This window comes from Rhinolophus sinicus, linkage group LG07, assembly GCF_036562045.2.
Source record: "Rhinolophus sinicus isolate RSC01 linkage group LG07, ASM3656204v1, whole genome shotgun sequence".
In the NCBI taxonomy this organism is placed as follows: Eukaryota; Metazoa; Chordata; class Mammalia; order Chiroptera; family Rhinolophidae; genus Rhinolophus; species Rhinolophus sinicus.
The window spans coordinates 102,627,162-102,647,980 of record NC_133757.1 but is presented as its reverse complement, the minus strand read 5'-3'; positions in this window follow the sequence as shown (position 1 = coordinate 102,647,980).

Below are 20,819 nucleotides of genomic sequence, written 5' to 3'. Positions count from 1 at the left end.
GAACCACAAAAGACCCTGAATAGCCAAAGCAATCTTAAGAAAAAAGAACAATAATGGAGGTATCACAATTCCTGACTTTGGCTTGTACTATAGGGCTACAGTAATCAAAACAGCATGGTATTGGCAGAAAAACAGACACATAGACCAATGGAATAGAATTGAGAACCCAGAAATAAAACCACATAAATATGAACAGATAATTTTTGACAAAGAAGCTAAAAACATACAATGGAGGAAAGACAGCCTCTTCAATAAATGGTGCTGGGAGAATTGGATAACCATGTGCAAAAGAATGATACTGGAGTGCTATTTGTCACTATGTACCAAAATTAATTCAAAATGGATCAAAGACTTAAGCATAAGACCTGACACAATAAACTGCATAGAAGAAAACATAGGTACTAAACTTATGGACCTTGAGTTCAAAGAGCATTTTATGAATTTGACTCCAAAGGCAAGGGAAGTAAAAGCTAAAATAAATGAATGCGACTATATCAAACTTAAAAGCTTCTGCATAGCAAAAGAAACCATTGACAAAATAAAGAGGCAACCAACTGAATGGGAGAAGATTTTTGCAAACAGTGCCTCCGATAAGAGGCTAATATCCAAAATATACAAGGAACTCATGCAACTCAACAACAAAAAAACAAACGACCCAATTGAAAAATGGGCAGAGGACCTGGAGAGACATTTCTCCAAAGAGGACATACAAATGGCAAATAGACATATGAAAAAATGCTCAACATCACTGATCATCAGAGAAATGCAAATAAAAACCCCAATGAGATATCACCTCACCCCAGTCAGAATGGCTATCATCAACAAGACAAATAGTAACAAGTGTTGGAGAGGCTGTGGAGAAAAAGGAACCCTCATACACTGTTGGTGGGAATGCAGACTGGTGCAGCCATTATGGAAGGCAGTGTGGAGGTTCCTCAAAAAACTATGAATAGAATTACCATATGACCCAGCAATCCCTCTCCTGGGTATCTACCCCAGAAATCTGAAAACATTTAGAGATAAAGACACGTGTGCTCCAATGTTCATTGCAGCTTTGTTTACGGTGGCCAAGACATGGAAACAACCAAAATGTCCTTCGATAGATGAATGGATAAAGAAGTTGTGGTATATATACACAATGGAATACTATTTGGCGGTAAGAAAAGACGATATAGGAACATTTGTGACAACATGGATGGATCTTGAGAGTGTAATGCTGAGTGAAATTAAGTCAGACAGAAAAAGGAGAGAACCATGTGATTTCATTGATATGTAGTATATAAACCGAAAACAACAAAGAACAAGACAAACAAATGAGAAACAAAAACTCATAGACACAGATAATAGTTTAGTGGTTACCAGAGGGTAAGGGGGGTGGGGGGTGGGAGATGAGGGTAAGGGGGATCAAATATATGGTGATGGAAAGAGAACTGACTCTGGGTGGTGAACACACAATGGGATTTATAGATGATGTAATACAGAATTGTACACCTGAAATCTATGTAATTTTACTAACAATTATCACCCCAATAAACTTAAAAAAAAAAAACAACAGAAAATTGTTTTAGATATTTAAATTTTACCCTGTTTGGATTCAAACAAAGTTTCTCTTTCTTCTCTGTATTGAACACCATCAAAGGGCAAGAGATTATTTCAACACTAAGGCATTTGGGAATACAGGAAGAAGAAAGCATAGAAGGGTCTTGGGTGATTAAATTGTATGTTGCTGTCTGAGTCCTTGCCAAAACATTTTTTTTATCTGAAGTCACAAACATGTAATATTTTATGTAAAATAACTGACTTAGACTTTATTTTTCCCTCTAGAGTTATCTAGTAATTAGGTATAGGTTTAATGGAAAACTTTGTTGTTCTGGTTTATTTAATTGCTTTTTGTTAATTAAAATTTATTGGGGTGACAATAGTTAGTAAAATTATAGGTTTCAAGTGTACAGTTCTGTAATAAGTCATCTATATATCACATTGGGGTTTGTTTTTTTAAACTCTCTAGATTGAAATAGGCTTTTCAATGTGTGCTTCTCAGTGTTTTCTTAAATATGCAGAAATATATTTTATATAGTTGTGCAAATTTATTCTAATTCTGGAATCTGACTAAAACCTTATTTCACATAGAAAACATTTTAATGCTTTAGGATAAAACTTTGATTATTTACTACTTACCCTACACTTTTTGAAAAGACAAATCATTTCATCTATTGAAAGTTTTATTATAACCTATGAAATCACTGTAATTAAATACAAAAATCTCTAAAGAAAAGTATATAGGTTTAGCATCTGAGTGAGATTGTCTCTGTACAAAATTCTCATAGGTCATCATTCATGAGGTTTCCACCTAATTTTTTTGCTTGTGAATGTGGCACTCTTTTTGTCTGTATGCAAAATCAGAACAAAAATTTTCTGATCCATGATATCATTCTAATATAATGGTTGTATTTCATGCCAAATTGTTTGAGCTGATGGGAATTATATTAGCAGACAGTTGAAACACAATCATTATTTGCAAGGCAATCTAAAGTGAACATTATTGTCGTTTTGTTGAGCGTGAGTTTTGAGCTTACTAGTAACTGTTTATCATGAAAGGTGAGAAATGATAATCACACGACTATCAAACAAATACAATTAGGTTTCCCTTCTGAATGGATTCCTAAGGGTATGTGTATGGGGAAGACTCAAGGAGAAAATAATTTTTAATCGCTACCTAAGCGCGTTACTCCCTGTCGGGCGGGGCGGCCTGCGGGGTCTCTGCTCCCGCTCCCCACACAAGAACGCAGGATATGGTGAGGCCCAAAAGGAACACCCACGGAGCCATAGGTAGGGGAGTCATACCACTATGGTCTCACTGGAGGTTGGGTTCACCGGACGTGCGACCTGCTGTCTGTTTTTCTGCCAACCGACGGACGACTCTCCTCCACTCTCCTGGACTCTTCTCCTCTACTCTCCTCGGCTCTCCTCCATAGCCGCAGCAGTTATATTAGCGGCCAATTGGCTAACTGGCCACAGCTGACGGCCAATCAGCCACAGCTGACAGCCATCCACTACCCGAGCCAGCACCTTTCCACGTGAGGCCGAGAGCCTGTAAACTACTTTCTGGGGCTCTGTCCCCACACACCCAAATGTGAATCTGAATTTTATATTTTGGGCTATTGAGCTATGTGCAAACATAAGGAACATTTTAGTTTAAGGCCAGGTACAAAGCTGACCTAAACATCATTGCTTCTTTTTGCCAGACCCATCCTAAAGAGCCACCTCAATGAGAAGCTACCCCTAGCTATGTCCTACCAATGCAGCTGCACAGAAGTGGAGAAGATGGAGAAAAACCTCACAAAGAGCAAGCAGAGAAACATCCGAAAGAAGAAAACAACTGACCCACAGCAGTTCTATTTGTCATTTTCTTCCTTCTCTTGTAAACTCTCTCCTAAAGGGCTGCACATTTTTCTTTGATAGCAGAACATGCGCTTCGTGAGAGTCCTCTGGGATGAATGGGGGAGAGTAATGCATTGCCCTCCCATAGATAGCAAGCCATGTAACCAAGGAAACCACACATCATCTCATTCAACCTTTCAATTTTACAAATTAGACTTGAGGTTTTACATGGTTTCCCGGGTTCACAATGCTATTTTAATGTTAATTCACCATGTTGCTCAATTCTGATATCTTTTTTTTCCACAAATTTTCTTACACATTGTATAACCGAGCCTAAGTTCTTGCAAAGCTACAAGGTCAAGATCATTAAAATTGTTATTTTAAGTTTCTAAGAGAAGCCACGGGATTCCAGCCATGACTTCTCTATATTCTAATATAGAGAAGAGAGGAAATAGGATGACCTCCAAAGTTCTGTTCTGGCTAAAATCATTCTGTTCTATCACTCAAACATTAAGTTGCTGAGTATATCAACTGCCAATTGTGTTTCCTTAGTATGTCTCAGGCCCAGTTCTTGGCCTTTCGCCATAACTGTGTTATCTTTCCTTTCCCCAAGTGTTCCTTGGGATTCAGAAGCTTCTTTTTCCAAAACGCTCACCCTCTGCTTTTTTCTTTTTTTTTTTAATAAGTTATTTTTTTCTCTCAAGATTAGCAGTTGAGTAGGAAACAACCTCTACAAACAAAAACATAATATATTTGATACTTAATTTTTATGAGGTAAAATCTGAGATAGAAAGAAAACAAAAGTCATAATTCTGGACAAGTTACAAATAGTTTACAAATTCAGTAGAGTCCTCGAAATCACAGTCCAGTGATTCTCAAGATCTAGTGTACCTGACACTCACTTGCAAAGTGTGATAAAGTTTAGCCTTTGACCACTTCTCCAGAGTCTGAGGCCCAGAACTGTGCATTTTAAGTGAGAATCTCTCCCCAGTGACCTCACTGTAGCAAGCTGTTCTTTTCTGGATAATATTCTGAAACAACTTTAGAGAATCATGGTCCTTTTACATATTAGCTGAAATCCCCTCTCTGACCTGGCTGATTTTTGAAACCATGTGACATGGCTCAAATGTTATCCTCAAGGTAGGTGTGGATCATCATAACAACCAGGTCTGACGGAATTCCAGTACTTTCCAAACCCTCCTTTCCAATTACTCCTCTGGTGATTGTACTCTGTGATTAACAGTCAAATCTCAATTGTTTTCCAAGCAGATTATTCACCATTTTAATTTATTTGCCTCACCTACTATTTCAATTGGTTTTATGCAGAATTTGAAACGGGTGATCTCTAACTACCCTCTTACTGTTATAGTGCTATAATTCTAAGATTCTGTCTAGTCAATGAAAAAAAAAGAATGACTCATAGTTGACAGTGATGAAACAAATTTGACTTTAGTAGCAGGCCAGAAATTTCCAGCCCTGTAAGGAGAGTAAAAACCACACATAAATAGGGATACTGCTTCAGAGGCAGAGAAATCCTAGTGTTACATCACCCGTAGCCCATTACTAGTGCTGTGTGATTGATAATACATACTAGAACTCCATTTGAATAATGAGATATAGAGTTTATGCATAAGTATATTTATAAAATACATTTTATATGATTTATTTTTTTGTTAACCTAAAGTCTATGTGAATAGAGTAGGGAATTACATAGATAGTGCAGATTTATAGGTTGGGAAACCAAGACACAGATGGCAAAATGCATTCAGAAAAATGCATTAGCATAATTAAAATTGGAATTCAAACTATGAGTGTTTATAGTCTGGAAGGACATTTTCAACTGTCCTGATGGACTACTGGATGAGGTTACAGTGATTCCCCAGGACTGTTTGGATATGTGTGTGGGTGGGGAGGGAGCACGTTGTTCTGCAATAGTGTCTGGAAAGTCCTATTTCCATACAGTGCATGGAGTCAGCATGCCAAGTGTTCTGTAATGGCCCAAACACTTTGCGCATCTAAGGGCTGCTCCTCTCCTGGAGCTACTGATGCCCCCATTATGAAACTCAGAGGTCAGAAGTGCTTCCAGTCACAGGTGAACTTTCTTTCTCTCATTCTATGTTTTTCAGAAAAAAAATAATTGAATCATGTATTTCAAAGTTTGTTTTCTACTGTGAAAAATGTAAGTGATGTATCATATATTTTGTTAGACCAACCTCACATGTTCTATGACACTTCACCATTGTAACTCAAAGGAAATAGTCTATGAAATCCACATTACATTAGCTTGTTAGTCTTTTGAAAGTATGAATAGAGCCAATTCTTTTTCTTTTTCTTTTTTTTTTTTTTGAGTACCTGTTGCAATACAGTTTTCTTATTAGTGAATTTTCAAGGGAAAGGTGTGTTAACTTTGCAGTGCTGATACAAGAATTTAAGGAACTATGGACAAATTCACAGTAAAGCACCACAGGTATTTAAGTTAACTATGAATTTCAAATGGCAAAAGTAACAGAAAATAGAGTAACTACTAATTATCCCAACCAAGTATTTGGCTAATGTTATTAAAATTTAATAAAAATGTATATATTTAATAAAGTAAATGCTGGGTTTCAATGTAATATAATGGACTTAGACTATAATAGCTCTTGTAATCTACTTTATGTAATATCTAAGAGCTACTTTATAATATTCTTTCCAGAATATGTTATCAACACTCATATTAGCAGACATATAATCATAATTATATTTACAGTTTTCTTATGATACAAAATAGCTGAATAAAGACACAAAAATAGTAACATGCTCTACAGCAGTAATTTCTGCTCAAATTGTTAAATAGAAAACATACCTGATTATTTTTAGACTCAAGTGATGTTTTTCTAGAAGAAAGAGATATGCAGAACCTCTTCCAGTTTTCCATAAAGGAAATGATATAGTTTAAGAAAATATCGTTTATTAAAAATTATTCAGATCTGGTGAAAAAACACTAATTATTGTCCGAGTTTTGAAGTTTATATGCATTTTAAAAGTGAAATTCTCTGTTTTTACTATCGATTCCACAGTCAGCACGCACGATCACGTTACACATTCCACCCATGTATTTAGTGGCCGTAATGACTCTTACAGTAGGAGGAATCAGCAGAAACCTTCCAAACAAATACATAAAAAGGCATAATATATATGTACAAACTTGTTATGTTGGTACAAGTGCCACTCTGTTTTTATTCAAAGATATCGTGTGGGATGAAGGGGATTTAAAAACAAAAAGTTGTTTGGCAATTTCTAAAAAAACAACCAAAAAAACAAAACTAAACATACCTTGATGATAATAAGACTTAGCAACCATACTCCTAGGCATTTATCCCAGAGAAATGAAAACCTCTGTACACACAAAATGTGCACCCAAGATGTTTATAGAAGCTTTATTTGTAATGGCCAGAAATTGGAAATAGCCTAGGTGTTCTTCACTGGAGGAATAATTAAACAAAATGTGGTGCATCCATACCATTGAATACTACTCAGCACTACAAAGAAATGAACCATTAACATGGCAGCAACTTGGATGGATTTCAAGGGAATTATCCCGAAAAAACAAACCAAAAAAAACCTATCTCAAAAGGTCACATATTGGATGATTCTGTTTATATAACATTCTTGAAATGACAAAATTATATACTTGAAGAATCAATTAATGGGTGTCAGTTTAGGTGTGTTGAGGGGGAGGAAGATAAGTGTGTCTGTAAAGGGGTGGTGTAAGGGAGACGTAAAACACACACACGCACACACGTTAGAAATATTGTGTGAAGACAAAAATAATCAGAGAGCTCACAAAAGTTAGTTACTATTCCATCCTTACGAGATAGGCTGTCATTAGGAAGGGGTTCACAGGGAACAATTGGCTTAATAACAAGGTAGAGTCATTTTTATGCCGTACCATGAATTATTCTTTTTGACTCTCAGGGTAGAATAAGAATGTTTCCTTTCTTCTTTTCCAGCTGGTAACCATTAATATGCATTTCTTAGAATAAACGATATTATGCCTTTTAAACCCACTCCTCTGTTGTACATTTGGAGTTTTCATCCCAGTTAAAAGATCAGAATAGAGGTACTGAAGACTGCTTTCTATTGTCCTGTACTCTCTCTCCTCTGTCACCCAATAAAAAGAAAATGGAGGAGCACACTATCTGGCACGCACCATTGTGGTTTGGCTGTGATCTATCTCTATTTTGTTCTTATGTTTTGAACATGAAATCCTAAATAAAAGGAACAGTCCCTCTAGTAATGTGAAGTATCAGTACTCACTCCCAGCATTATTTAACTAGACTGAATCCGGCTACTCATCCTGTGTGTAATAGGCTTTCCGTTCCTGCTGGGCGACTGGAAAAGAACACTGATTGCACGTAGTTTTATTCCCCATGTATCGACTTCAGCGAGGAAATATTGATAAAATATGGTTTCCACCAGCTTTGGTATTAAGTCTGATTTTGCCATTCCTCCTCGTGAGAATAACTTTTGTTTTTAAGCTGTAGTTTAGTAGAGAATGAAAAGACCATTTATTTCAAAGGCAGTGTGTGTTGACAACATTATATGCGTCATTTCATTACTACTTAAGCTTATTAGATTAGGTATTCTCTCCCTTTACAGATGATGAAATTGAACACCAGAGAGATAAAGTACACAAGGTCAGCTACCAAGTAAAGAGTAAAGAGGGGATTTCAGCCCAGGCCCCTGACTGCAGCCCATTGTTAAGCTGCAGCTGGATACTCTACAGTTGCTATTTGAAGTCCTTACATAGATATTCTAGAAAAGTGACAAACTGCCCTGCTTTGCCCAGGACTGAGGAGTTTCCCAGGATGCAGGACTTTCAGTACTAAAACTGGTGGAGTCTTGGGCAAAGCAGTCCATTAAGCTCCCTAGACCTGGAGTTTAAAATCAAATTATTCCCCTGGCTGCCAAATGCAAAAAAATCATTCAGCCAGTTGTAAGAATCTTAAGATTCCACATGGCTCCTCTGATGGCACTTTGAATACTGTCCACTTTGAAGTTATTTTCAACCAAGCCACATCTGGGTGCATGATTCTGTGAGCATAGGGACGAAGACAGTTTTCTCATTTCTCATTATATAGAAAGTCACTGATATAAGCATCTCTCTCTCTCTCTCCTCCTCCTCCTCCTCTTCCTCCTCTTCCTCTTCTCTTTCTTCTCTTTCTTCTCCTTCTCCTTCTTCTTCTTCTTCTTTCCCTCTCTCTCTCCTGTCTCCTCTTATATCAATGGAGACCGTTGCTTTTACCTGTCTCTATCTGTAAAGATGTATGGATATATGTAGTATTTAAAAAATAAATGAAGTCTTATATACAAACAATATTTCTGGTTCACTACCATTAATTTTGAATTTATTTTAAACTATCGTAGTGATAACTGTGGGTGATGCTATATCATCCACAACTTCTAACATGAAAGAGACTTTTTTAGTTTGTGACATCTTTGATTTAGTCATGATATGTGGTCTTGAAACAGTGACTATAACTGGCATATACAGAAATGGAAAGGAACAAAAAAAGCTGCAGTAGTATTTCAAATAGCTAAGACCTTTCTTCTTGTTTTGAATGCAAACTATAATTTTCTAAAAGTGCTAGTTGAGTTCCTTCCCCATCTCCTACAAAAGGTAATAAAATACTTACTGACATAAAGCTATTCTTTATGTTTCTCAGAACGTTTGAAATCTTAATACAAACCTGCAACTATACTATGGCCATTTTCTAAACTTGTTTCATTAACCTGGAAATTCCCAGATGACATTAAGAAGAATTTTCTATATCAAAGAGTAATAAAGACTTGGGCCTTGATCAAATTAGTCTCCTAGTAATAGAAATAATCTATGAGCAAACTTGCTATGAAGCAAGATTTCTGGCTTTCTGATTTGCTGTGGTGCTGTTTATTATGATAAGCATTTGATTTAATTTTCAATCACACCATTTGGTTAACATTAAATTAAAGTTAGGTCAATTACTTGCTATATCCAATCTATCAGGTTGTCATTTATATTCGATAATGACAAGAAAATTATGATATGATTTTCATTACATGAAAGCAAAGGCTTTTTATCCCAGGTGTTTGTTGTAGCCAATAAAAGTATAAATGCTCAAGCCGTAAAAAAGAAGCCATGGAGTCATTCAATGATTCATGTTTATAGGCCACTCTAATTAGGTATTAAAAGCAAGGGTCTCCCCTCCATCATCTCCAAAACATTTTCTTATTTTCCAAAACTGTTTTCTTATGTAGCTCATAATATTGAATGAAAATGTGTCTGATGTTTTTCTGACCTGAGGGAATAATTGAAAGGTAGTTCAAGGAAGCAAGCTGATAGCTGGAGCAGATGCAAAGTAAGTGAGAACATCTGTATTTACTTCCAGTAACTTTAGAGTCTCTCATTAAATTGAATGGCAGGGCAGAACATCAGGGACAGTAGATATGAACAGTTGTCAACAGCTTCGTGTTGAGCAAACTGTCAACCAGTTATGTTATCTAAGATCTCCTAATGGGAAGATCAGTTTTCACTTTTAATTAAAAAAGGAAAACTCAACCTTCCCAATGAAGAACTTTTGCTAAGAGAAGTACACTGTTAGAAAAATGGATCTTAATTGACTTTGCCCACTTTGCCTGTTGTAATGGGAAATAGATTGTGCTAAATCTTCTGAGTGACGTTTTCCATGTATGTGTAGATATACTATACATAAATAAATGCTACATATTCCAAGTAAAGGCTAAGAACAGTTCCACAGCTCTGGGTACCTCAAGGTCTTCCCCATACTTTCCACGACTCACTTCTTGCTTTTTCTTTGTCTCCACTTCTGAGACAATATGGACTACTCAATTATACTCAATATCATACTAAGGTATTAAATTTTATTCCCTGTTATCTCCCAAACATCAGATCCCACAAACATTTTGAAGATTTAATGTGGAAAGGGGGAGGAATTACCACACACAGAATAAAAAGAGCCTTCCACCGTTTCAATAATTCAATTTGCTCCCACCCCAACACTTCCAAAAACATGGTCCCTGACAGAAACCCTCTGGGCAAGGTGGACCACTTCTCCCACTCATCACTAATTCAGATGTTCTGGAATTTTGGTGAATATAATTTTATCCACAATAAATTAACTGCTCTTGATAAGACTGACCTAATACGCATTACATGCAAAAGTATAGCTATTATACAATAAAACTGCTTTTCTTAGTAGACCTGGGTAAATAAGATTCTGAAGAGAACTGCCAAGTCTTTTTCTATGTGCTTTGTGTTTTGGATAATTAGATGAAGTACCAAATTTGCTGGGAAGATAGTGCTGTCATTGCAACTGAGTGGCCCATGGAAAGGCTGCATGGAGTGTAAACAAAGTCTAAAGGGCCTCAGATGCAAAACCTTCTGACAGGTGATTCTAAGCTGAAAACCACACTTGGGATACCAAACAACCTAAAAAAACAAACAAAACAAAACAAAAGAAAACCAGAACTGAATGATAAAGAAGGAAGCATGAGGCACCTGAGGCAAGAACCAGCGATCTCTCTAGACTAAATTTGATTATTATTTATAGGCAATATTATATTCTGGTCTGGAAAAAAAAATTATTGTACAATGCATCTGATAGTTGAAGAATGAAATTGTGGCTTTTGACAGAAATAAACAAAGTAATTTAAATAATTGGTGAGTAATTTTAAAATAACACAATAATCTAAATCCCTTTGAATTGAGAGACTTTTTTTTTTTTTTTTAATTAAAAGCACTGACTCTAAAAAGTGAATCTAGAAGGATGTTATTAGGTTAACATTGTAGAAAGCACTTACAGCTGCTCTTTTCGTGTGTAGATAGAAGAATGGCCTGAGGACACCAGGCCTGAAAGAGGACAGTAAATGTTTAGGAACAAAACCCACATTTTGAATATTTTATTTTATTACTTGCAAAAAGCCATTTCCAGTATATTTGCTATTGTTTTAATTAAATTTTTTAACTAAAATCTTGCCAGCCTGTTTCTCCTTGTATTGCTTTATGTTGCAACTTTTTTTTTTTTTTAAAGCAGGGGCTGTATTTATTTAATTTCAATATTCACTTAAACAGGGTGAAGTCCCCTACTTTTGATCTAGGAAATTTGCCCTTTTTTGAGGGTGAGGGTGTCGGGGTGTAGAATGCAAAACTTATTTCTTCATTTTGTTGAGATGTCTGTAGAGGTTTAAGAGAGCTGTGTATTCATTATGGAACTATCCCCAAATTTGCTTTTTTTTGAAGTTTTTAAATATATCATTTCTGAATCATCTTAAACCTCAATTCCGTTTTGACTATATAGAATTTTCTCCAACTGTTTTCCACATTGGCTCAACATGCAAGTGAATTTCTAATTCAGTCTCCCAGGAGGAGTTTCTAACTCCTAATGTAACAGACCACATACAATACCACAGGGTGAGATGCTTTCAAAGTTGGGGCCTACCTCACAAGGGCGTTATGAGAATATAGGCAGGAAAGAGACAGAGTCCTGTTCGCGTCCTAGGGGGGATACTGTAGGTGAAGCACTAGAAGCAGCTTCAGTTTTCTTCTGCTTAAATCCCTTGATTTAGCACCACATTCTCTGTGGCAGAAAGAAACATCACTGCAGATTGGCCCTAAGGCCAGAAAAAAAGACAGAGGCCCTTAAGTGAAAATAATCGAATTGTAGTGTTTAAACATCCCCTGCGTCTATCTCCTTTGACTTGGTCCTCCCACACTGGGACAGAAGTTCAGCATCACTTCAAAGAGCCAGCAGGCAATCCTTTCGTTAGCAACAGCTCTCTCTGACTCACACTGGGCGTTCTCTTTGTAGGTCTCTAATTTAATAAATGATTCACCCTGACTCTGCTGAATTGATGAGCCCCGTGGGGTATTACAGCTCACAAGTAGGCAGACTGAGACCTTTCTAATGGATAAAAAGCATTGGGAAAATGTTCTGAAAAGGTTTACTGAAAGCAACTTTTCACCATATAAAGTCACAATCTTTTAAAAACCGACTTCTGCTTCTATTTTTACTGCAATTGTTTGCTTGTTAATTATGTGAGAATTTTCTGAGGGCAAGAATCATGTCTTTTTTCCTCATCTCCTGTCAGGGATCAGTGCAGTGAGTGCTTAGCACTTGGTGGTCAGTCTATGTATCAATTTCTATATCTGTCTACAGCTATGCTTATGCTCATCCTCTATCATTATGAATTAAGCATTTATTATTCTATTCCAGTCATCGCACATATTCAGGTTTTCTTTTTTTGTTGTTTTATTTTGTCTTGTTTTGTTTTGTTTTATTCCTGCACATCCCTATGAAAAAGACATGACTTCAGAGAGATTAGGCATCTTCCCCAAAGACACAAGTTTGTACTTGGGTTGCGATTCAGATCACATTCTAGATTCAAAGCAATTCTACACTGATTTCTGCATAGTGCCCAAGTGTGTTTACTTTTATTTATACCTAAGTATATTTACTCATTATATTGCTTAAAAAAAAGATGGCATGACAGAGATTTAATGAAAACTTATGTTCTCAATTCATTTTTCTAAAAGTCAAAATACTTGTCAGTATAATATAAAGGCGAATAGCTACTATTCACTATTCTTGGAGATTGGTCTCCTCTAACTTCTAGTGCTCAGGTTAAATGACATTAAAAGATAAAGCCAAATAAGCACAAAAGAAGGGTAAGTTAAAGATGAGAAAGATTTGATCATTTAATACATTTCTAAAATAAAGAGATAAGGGATAAAACATATGAGGAAGCAAAAGCCCCAGAGACAAGCTGCCTGGCAATGCCACAACTCTGAACCCATAGTGTTTAGGAAGTTTAGTATTTCACTCCCAGCAACAATCAAACACATTTTATAAGACTTTTCTTTAAAGAAGCTGAGAGTTGATTGGAGAAAACTATTGCCACTAGTGCAGATATCAGAACCTTAGAGATAAATGTGGTATTTTGATGGATACTTTTCCAAAGACAGGGTTCACCCGCACACTGGTTTTCCCCAAAAGAGGGCTGCTGAACAGAATCATGCAGCTTTCAGAGTCTAAGTTCTGGGAAGAATCCTAGCCAAGAATATTTACACAGCTACCCAGGTATGGCAACCCAGTAGTCTGTTCTTAAACATGAATTGAAAACCAACGCTTAACAAACAAAGGAAGAAATTTGGAACATGCAAGGGAAGAAATAAGGCAAATGAAATAGTGTACTTTATTGTGTGATGGGAAGGAAAGCACTAAGTAGAATTTGGGGAGAGGAGAGAATTTAAAAAGACATCAAATTCACACAAAAGGATGAGAGACTAGAAAAGATTGATTGAAAACAAGAAAGAGCTCTTGGATTAAAAAAATCAACATAATAGATAATAAACGCAATTTACCTGGTAAGTACATGTATATGTATAGATAATAAATATTTGAAAAATTGGCATTTAATAATGATGAAGGACTAAAACTGATTTTACTATTTGAATATTAATTCAGAGTATCATTCAAAAAGCACTTAAAGGGTTTTCGTTTGTTTTCTTTTTTGAAATCAGACCAAAACTTTTATTTTAAATATTGCCCCTACTTCCTGAATTATTATTTTTTTCCTATTCATCTCTGTGTACTGTGCAACTCAGTTGGCCATATGAAGAAATGGTGCGTTGTAAACAATATTGTTATTTGGCAAATATATCTAACTGACATTAGTCATTAACATTATTCTAATATCTAAAACCTTCTCAATTTAAATATCACCAGCCATTCAAAACTGTTAGCTCAAATTTTTCACAGACCTAGAGAAAATTAAAGAAAAATCTCGACTCTCTTACCTGCTTAAAACTTTTCTATGGCTTTTTTTTTTTTTTTTTTTTTTTTTCCCTTTTTCTGCCCCGAGGACTCCTGTGATCTGGCACTACCAAATCTAGTTTCAATGAGTATTATTTTACTTTTGGAATGAAAATAATTGGTCACTTAAAAGAATAGCTGATTTATATTCTTCAGGACTCATTGTAGGATAATCAAACACTATCCTCCCCGACTTTACCCCTAACCCTTACACAAACTGATGACCATCATTTTCCATCCAAGAAAGTAAGGAATTAAAAGGATCATGCAAATGACTGTTTTTCTTACCGATTCTACCCTACTCTGACTTTTTTGGGATGTAGTGCCCTAGTCACATTGCAGAGTAGACAACAGAAATGCAGAACTGAAAGAAGGGTTCATTATAGGTGCTTTGAAACAGCATGGAGCAAGAGGAAAGAATCCAGGAGAGAGAAAGTTAATGTTGTGAGTAAAGGAGAAAGAAACTAAAGACACAACCTCTGGCAACTTCATAACATTGTCCAGATAAAACCTTCATTCTGCCATTTAAAACAATCTTTTGTAGCAACTTTACACACATGGTACACAGATTGCTGGCCCGCCCTTACAGTACACAATAAAGAGGTAATCTGGTTTTTTAAACAGTGAAGCAATATGATAAAATCATCTTAATAGAAGATATTTTTATGTGTAAATTAGATAGGGATGATGTGATGGTGAGATTCATAACAAGGAGTTATAATAATCAGGATAATTAGGGCTTGGATAAGAATGGTTTTGTGGGAAATACTGTACTAAAGATGTCATTTAGCCATAGTCTCATGAAATTGCTAGAAATAGGATAGTTTCTTCCACTGCTCTTCTGCCTCCAAAGTTATCATATTTCCAAACTGAATAAAAGTATTTAAATGTCTCTCTCCCAAAATTTGGCCTGAGAAAACTACTCAGGTTCATGGAAGAGATTATTGTATTTTGTCAAAATTCTGTAGACGGGGTTAAAATTTCTAGTTTCTTTTACATTTTTTTCTGAGATTTTGAATCTCTTGATTTTCTATTAAGAAAGTAATCTTCAAATGAGATCACCTTGTATTTGTGATAAAATTATGTACAGTATTTTTATTTAACATGCATAATATTCACTTACAAATTTGAACATTTAATGTTTTGCAATAGAATATTTTTCTTTTGCTGCAGATTTTCATTTAGAGACTTAATATAATTTGTGAGTAAAAGAAATGTACTAAGTTGACAGTTGATTGACTTACTTTTTCCTCATAGCATAACCTCCTTCACCCACATGTGGTATGGCAGACACGGTTTTAAAATGAGGCTTTACAGTGGAAATTCTGACAGAGCAGTATCTGGAAGGTGTACAGGAATTAACTGAAGTTGGCTTATTTATTGGTATGGATCACTTTCAAGTACATTTAGAACTATTGTGTCTCAAACTGGTCCTCAATGCTTCCTTTTATTTTACCATGATTGGTATAATTAATTCCATGTCTATTATGTGTGAGAATCTATTCTAATCATCAATTATGATGTTATGTATGTGTAAATGATTATTATGGCATCTGACACATAGTAAATGTTCTTTATCATTCTCACATGAGTTGTTTCCAAAATAACCTCCACAGTGATCTTGTTTCTTATGAATATATCCAACAAAGAAGCATCTTATTTCATTATTAAACACTCTCATTGCTAGAGAATTCTTCCTTTTTTGAAGTCTAAGTCTGACTCTGTCATTTCCAACTGATTTAGTTCTCTTATGTTGAGAGTCAAGTCAAATAATTGAAATAGATATTCCCCTAGATTTTTTCTAAGTCAAACAATACTAGTTCCTTTAAACAATCCTCATAAAATAATTCAGATCACATACCATCCTATAAATTAGTCATAAGATGTTAAGCTAGGACTGGATGATAAGTACATACTGCATTTGCCACTAATTTTATAGCACATTTCCCACTGTGACAAAATATGACATTAGAATCTCTCTCAACATAGCATTCCAGTCAACCAACTGCCAGGTGAATTGAAAGTGTTTTTCCATGTTCGATAGTTTAGATCTTTCATTTTAAATTAACAAAATAAGGTTCAAAGAGTCTTAGTAAATAACCTGAACCCATGAAGCTAGTTATGACAGACTTTGTTTATTTGTACTACTACTTCAATGTCTACTTTTTTTCTGATTATACTCCAGTACTCAGCCACCAGTTAAAATCAGTGTCATATTTGGTGATATGATTTTTGGCAACACTGTTTTCAGTATATAAAAACCTGGGGCAACATAAATGTATATAAAGAAGGAAATCGTTGCGCACATTATGATATTCATTCCACTGTTATAAAGAGTTAGTTGGATTTATATGACTTGACCTAAACAAGATATGACATATGAAAAGAGAGATCCAGATAATGTATAAAATGTGATTTAAACATTATTTAGAAGAAAAAAATTTACTTATGCTTATATATACTAATTTTATAATTTTACTTATGCTTGCATATATACTAGTAATATTGTATATATCTATCTATCTATACGTATATCTATATCTATCTATCTATCTATCTATCTATCTATCTATCTATCTACCTATCTCTCTATCTATATGATAGCTAAGTGGCTATGAGAGGAAGATTGTATTAGTATAATTATTTTAAAAAAAAATGATATAAATGAAGTAGAAAAACACTTAGGAATAAAAGAGGAGGGAATGCATTGCCTCAAGAAACTAAATATTCATGTGCAATGTTAGATTTAGGCATGATTGACTGAATGATATACCCTGGTCGTCGTTTTTCAGTTTCCTAGCTTGGATTCTCCCTGATGTTGTCCTCACCTTCATCCTCTGTGGGGACCTTCTCTGCTTGACCAGAAATAATGCAACAAGCAACTACAGTGACACCCTTGTTATAGCCACTACCTTAGTGGAAGTAAGAACATTGTTTGCTGTTGCTCATAGAAATATCCTGAGGGTGATTGTTCCCGGAGACACTCAGATGATCTTGTAGATTGAAAGGTTTCTAGATATTTTTCCACTTTTACAATTTTTCTTCACCTGGAAAGAGATGGAATTCTTATCTCTCATCATTGCTTCTGATGATGGTCCTTGAAGGCTCTGACCATTCTGTCCAAGGAGATAATGTATACATATTTAACAAAGGGAAGAAAACCTCTCTCAGTCTCTCTCTCTCTTTTCAGTTACACACATATAAATTATGCATTCCTGCTATTTTTTAGTGTTCCCCTAAAGAAAAAAAAAATGAGTTGGCTTTCAGTGTCTTGAATGTGTAAAAAATAGCAGTTGGATTTCACAGGTGCCAATTGTTGGCTTATATAAGGGTCTCTCTTGGAGTTATTTGTCAGGTTGGCCAGGTAATAATCTCTCCTATTGTCTGCCCCCTCTAATGAAGGTGGTAGAGCTCTTCACTGCTCCAAGAGAAACAAAAGAAAAAACTCAACGGCAGAAGATAAATAGGAAACATTACTATTACATAATTGTGTCTAGTAGACCATAGAAGAATTTGCTTAAAAATTCTTTTGACTTATTTCTTCTCATATTTCTTCTGAAATCTTCAATGACTGCTTTATAGAAGAATACAGATTGACTTCCCCCTCTATCATTATGGCAAGCTAGAGGTACCATACACTTTAAAGTGCTCAATACGATACTTAAAATATTTTTTAAATAGTTGGTTATGCTTGAAAGTAAGAGTCCATAAAGGATGGGAAGATAATATAGAGAAGTGAAAAACCGAAGCTTGAGTTTGCTTGGGGGAATCTGCTGTACCTTCGTACATGATGAACTCACTTTAAAATTAGCCTCAAAAATTCCCATACCAAATATCTCTGGAGCATATGTTCACAATCAAGCATCACAAACATATGATAAAAATCCCTGATGTGAGAGCCAGGTAAACCACAAATTGTAAAATCAGAACTTATTTGAGTCTGTATCTTGCTTGAGAGCATGAGCATAAACCAAGTGACTAATTTGGTCTTATCTAAGATAAAAACACATAAAAATATCTAGTAAAATAGCTATACTATATCTAATGAAAGACCAGAAATAAAGAGGGTAACTTTCAGAGTAATAAAAAAAGAAAAGTGAAACAGAGAAACAAAAAATTAATCAATCTAATTGAAGGTAAGAAAGAGGGATGATAAGAAACAGCTAAAAAGATAAATGGAAAGTAGAAAATAAGATGGTGGAAAGAAATCTAAATAAATCAGTAGTGACAAAAATCATGAGCAGAACTGGAACACTGTAAAATGGTAAACTTTTATGCATCTTATAACAGCTTCAAAGTAGTCAATCAAAAATTGACAGAAGTAGAAAGTGAAATAGATGAATCTATTAAAACAGTGGACTTTCACACAACTGTCTCAGAAATTGATATGTTACACAGATTCCAATATTCTTAGAATAACGTCTATTACCTAAATGTTTGTGTTAATGTTATGAAGTGTTTCAGTGACTATCCACAACAGTGAGATTTTGTTGTAATGGCTACTCATAGCTACCAACTCTTAGAGTTAAATGTATGAAAAGGTCTCTCTCTCATGACCTTGCTACCAGGTCATTGACTGTAATAGAAAGCTCCAAATAATACTCTAAAACCAAATAATGCCGCACATTCAAAGAGCGATGAGGCACAGAAACAGTTCATGAAAGCTGTCTAATAGTAAAATGATGCCCTAGTACTCTTTCTGTTTAGTTTTGACGCCCATTTTCTGTTAAATTTTATATTATTTGTCCTTTTCAGCCATTAACATAAGCAAAGCATCTTGCTGTGTGCTTTAGTTATTGGAATTAACTATTCTTGTAGTTTAACTTAAATTAATACACACAAACACACACACACACAGAGGTATATATCTCCACCTGTGTGTGTGTGTGTGTGTGTGTATCCACACATGGGAATATATTTTTCCTGATAATTAATATCTAAAAGAATACTTTGTTTTCTGATTTAGGAGTCATATTTAGAAAGACTTTCACTACCCAAAGTTCTATTATCAATCTCTTTATTTAAAGAGAAACTTAAGTACAATCATAATATGGTTCTATTTTCCTTTCCAAATGGTTAACCACTTGTCTCAAAATGATTTTGCAAGTAATCTATATTTTCTCATGACCTGTAAATGCTAATTTTCTTGAGTAGTAATAACCCAACACTGTTTTTAAATGGTAGTCTCTTGTCTGATTATATGAGACACTAATTTGGTGCATTTCGTGTTCAGTTTTTATTGGGCATTTAGGTCTTTGGGATAACTGTGCAGTGATAATGATATAGTCATTTGAAATAATGCACTTGTTAAATATGATAAGTCATGTCAGTGTCAATCTCTGATGTTTAGTACTAAGACTAACAAATGCTGATTTTTTTTGATAGACCTAAAGGGCAAATTAAAAATTCATGTTGTATACAGCAGAGAGACTCATTCCAAACCTCATTGTAATGGTCTCTGAGTCACATTTTAAATCTCAGTTGTAATTTGATGCGTAGTAGAAGGTTTTGTCAAATATTAGGAACCCACAACATGTGACTAACATCTCAAGCAAGTATTCTGAAAACTGCCTCTTACACTGAAGTCATGACAATTTCCAAGAAAGAATTATTTATATTCTGACTTTCCATTAGAATGGTTATTGCCAAAAAAAGAAAAATGAAGAAGGAAGGAAGGGAGGGAGGGAGGGAGGGAGGGAGGGAGGGAGGGAGGAACAGAAAATGAAAAGGACAATGATTCACAAAATTCTTTCTATGGCTATTATAACCAAATATGGTAGCCTCTGGGACCACATAACTCATTGTAAAGATGTGTTTAGTTACCCTTTTTGCAAGTTGTATTACTACCAAGAAATTTCAAACTTCTGCTTAAGGTTTTTCAACTCCAGAGAAGAGGGGCATTTAAGTGTATTGACAAAAGGTACTATTTCACTGTATTCACTGAATTCTAAGTTTATAAATGTTTTAATTCTTGACATTATGCTTTTTAAAAAATGTTTTCAAGGTTGAAAATATAAGCTTTTATGTTAATACCTTCTTTCATCTCTTTATCTTCTCACCTACCCTTCCTCATGTCCTGGAGATGACATTGAGTCATGTGATGCTTTTATTATATTATAGCATTTCATAAACCATTGTAGAAAATAACACAGGGTCTTGGCTTGTTTTTTCTTTGATAAACATATAAACACACCAAATATGTTAATGTGCAAAGTTTGGGATAAGGTCATCTGTTTTTTAAAATTAATATAGAGAAGTAATATAAGTAAATAAAGCCTTTTCTCTGCATTCATCAAACAAATACATGAGCCAACAACAAATATAGGGAAGTAAAATGATTTTGAAAATATTATTTCTTGTGTTTTGTTTTCTAACATTATAGGACTCATAATAACCTTTGCTGTACACACTGTCAAATGATTTTTTTATAAAGTCATCTTTTTACCAACCCCAATGACACAGAAAAATGCAGTATAATTATATTCTCAAGTGTTGATTTTATTTGAAAACTGCATGAAAAATGCCACTAAGGTGCAAACAAATCCGGTTTTGGGGCCATTTCGATTCGCCCCTGTTGTCATGGCA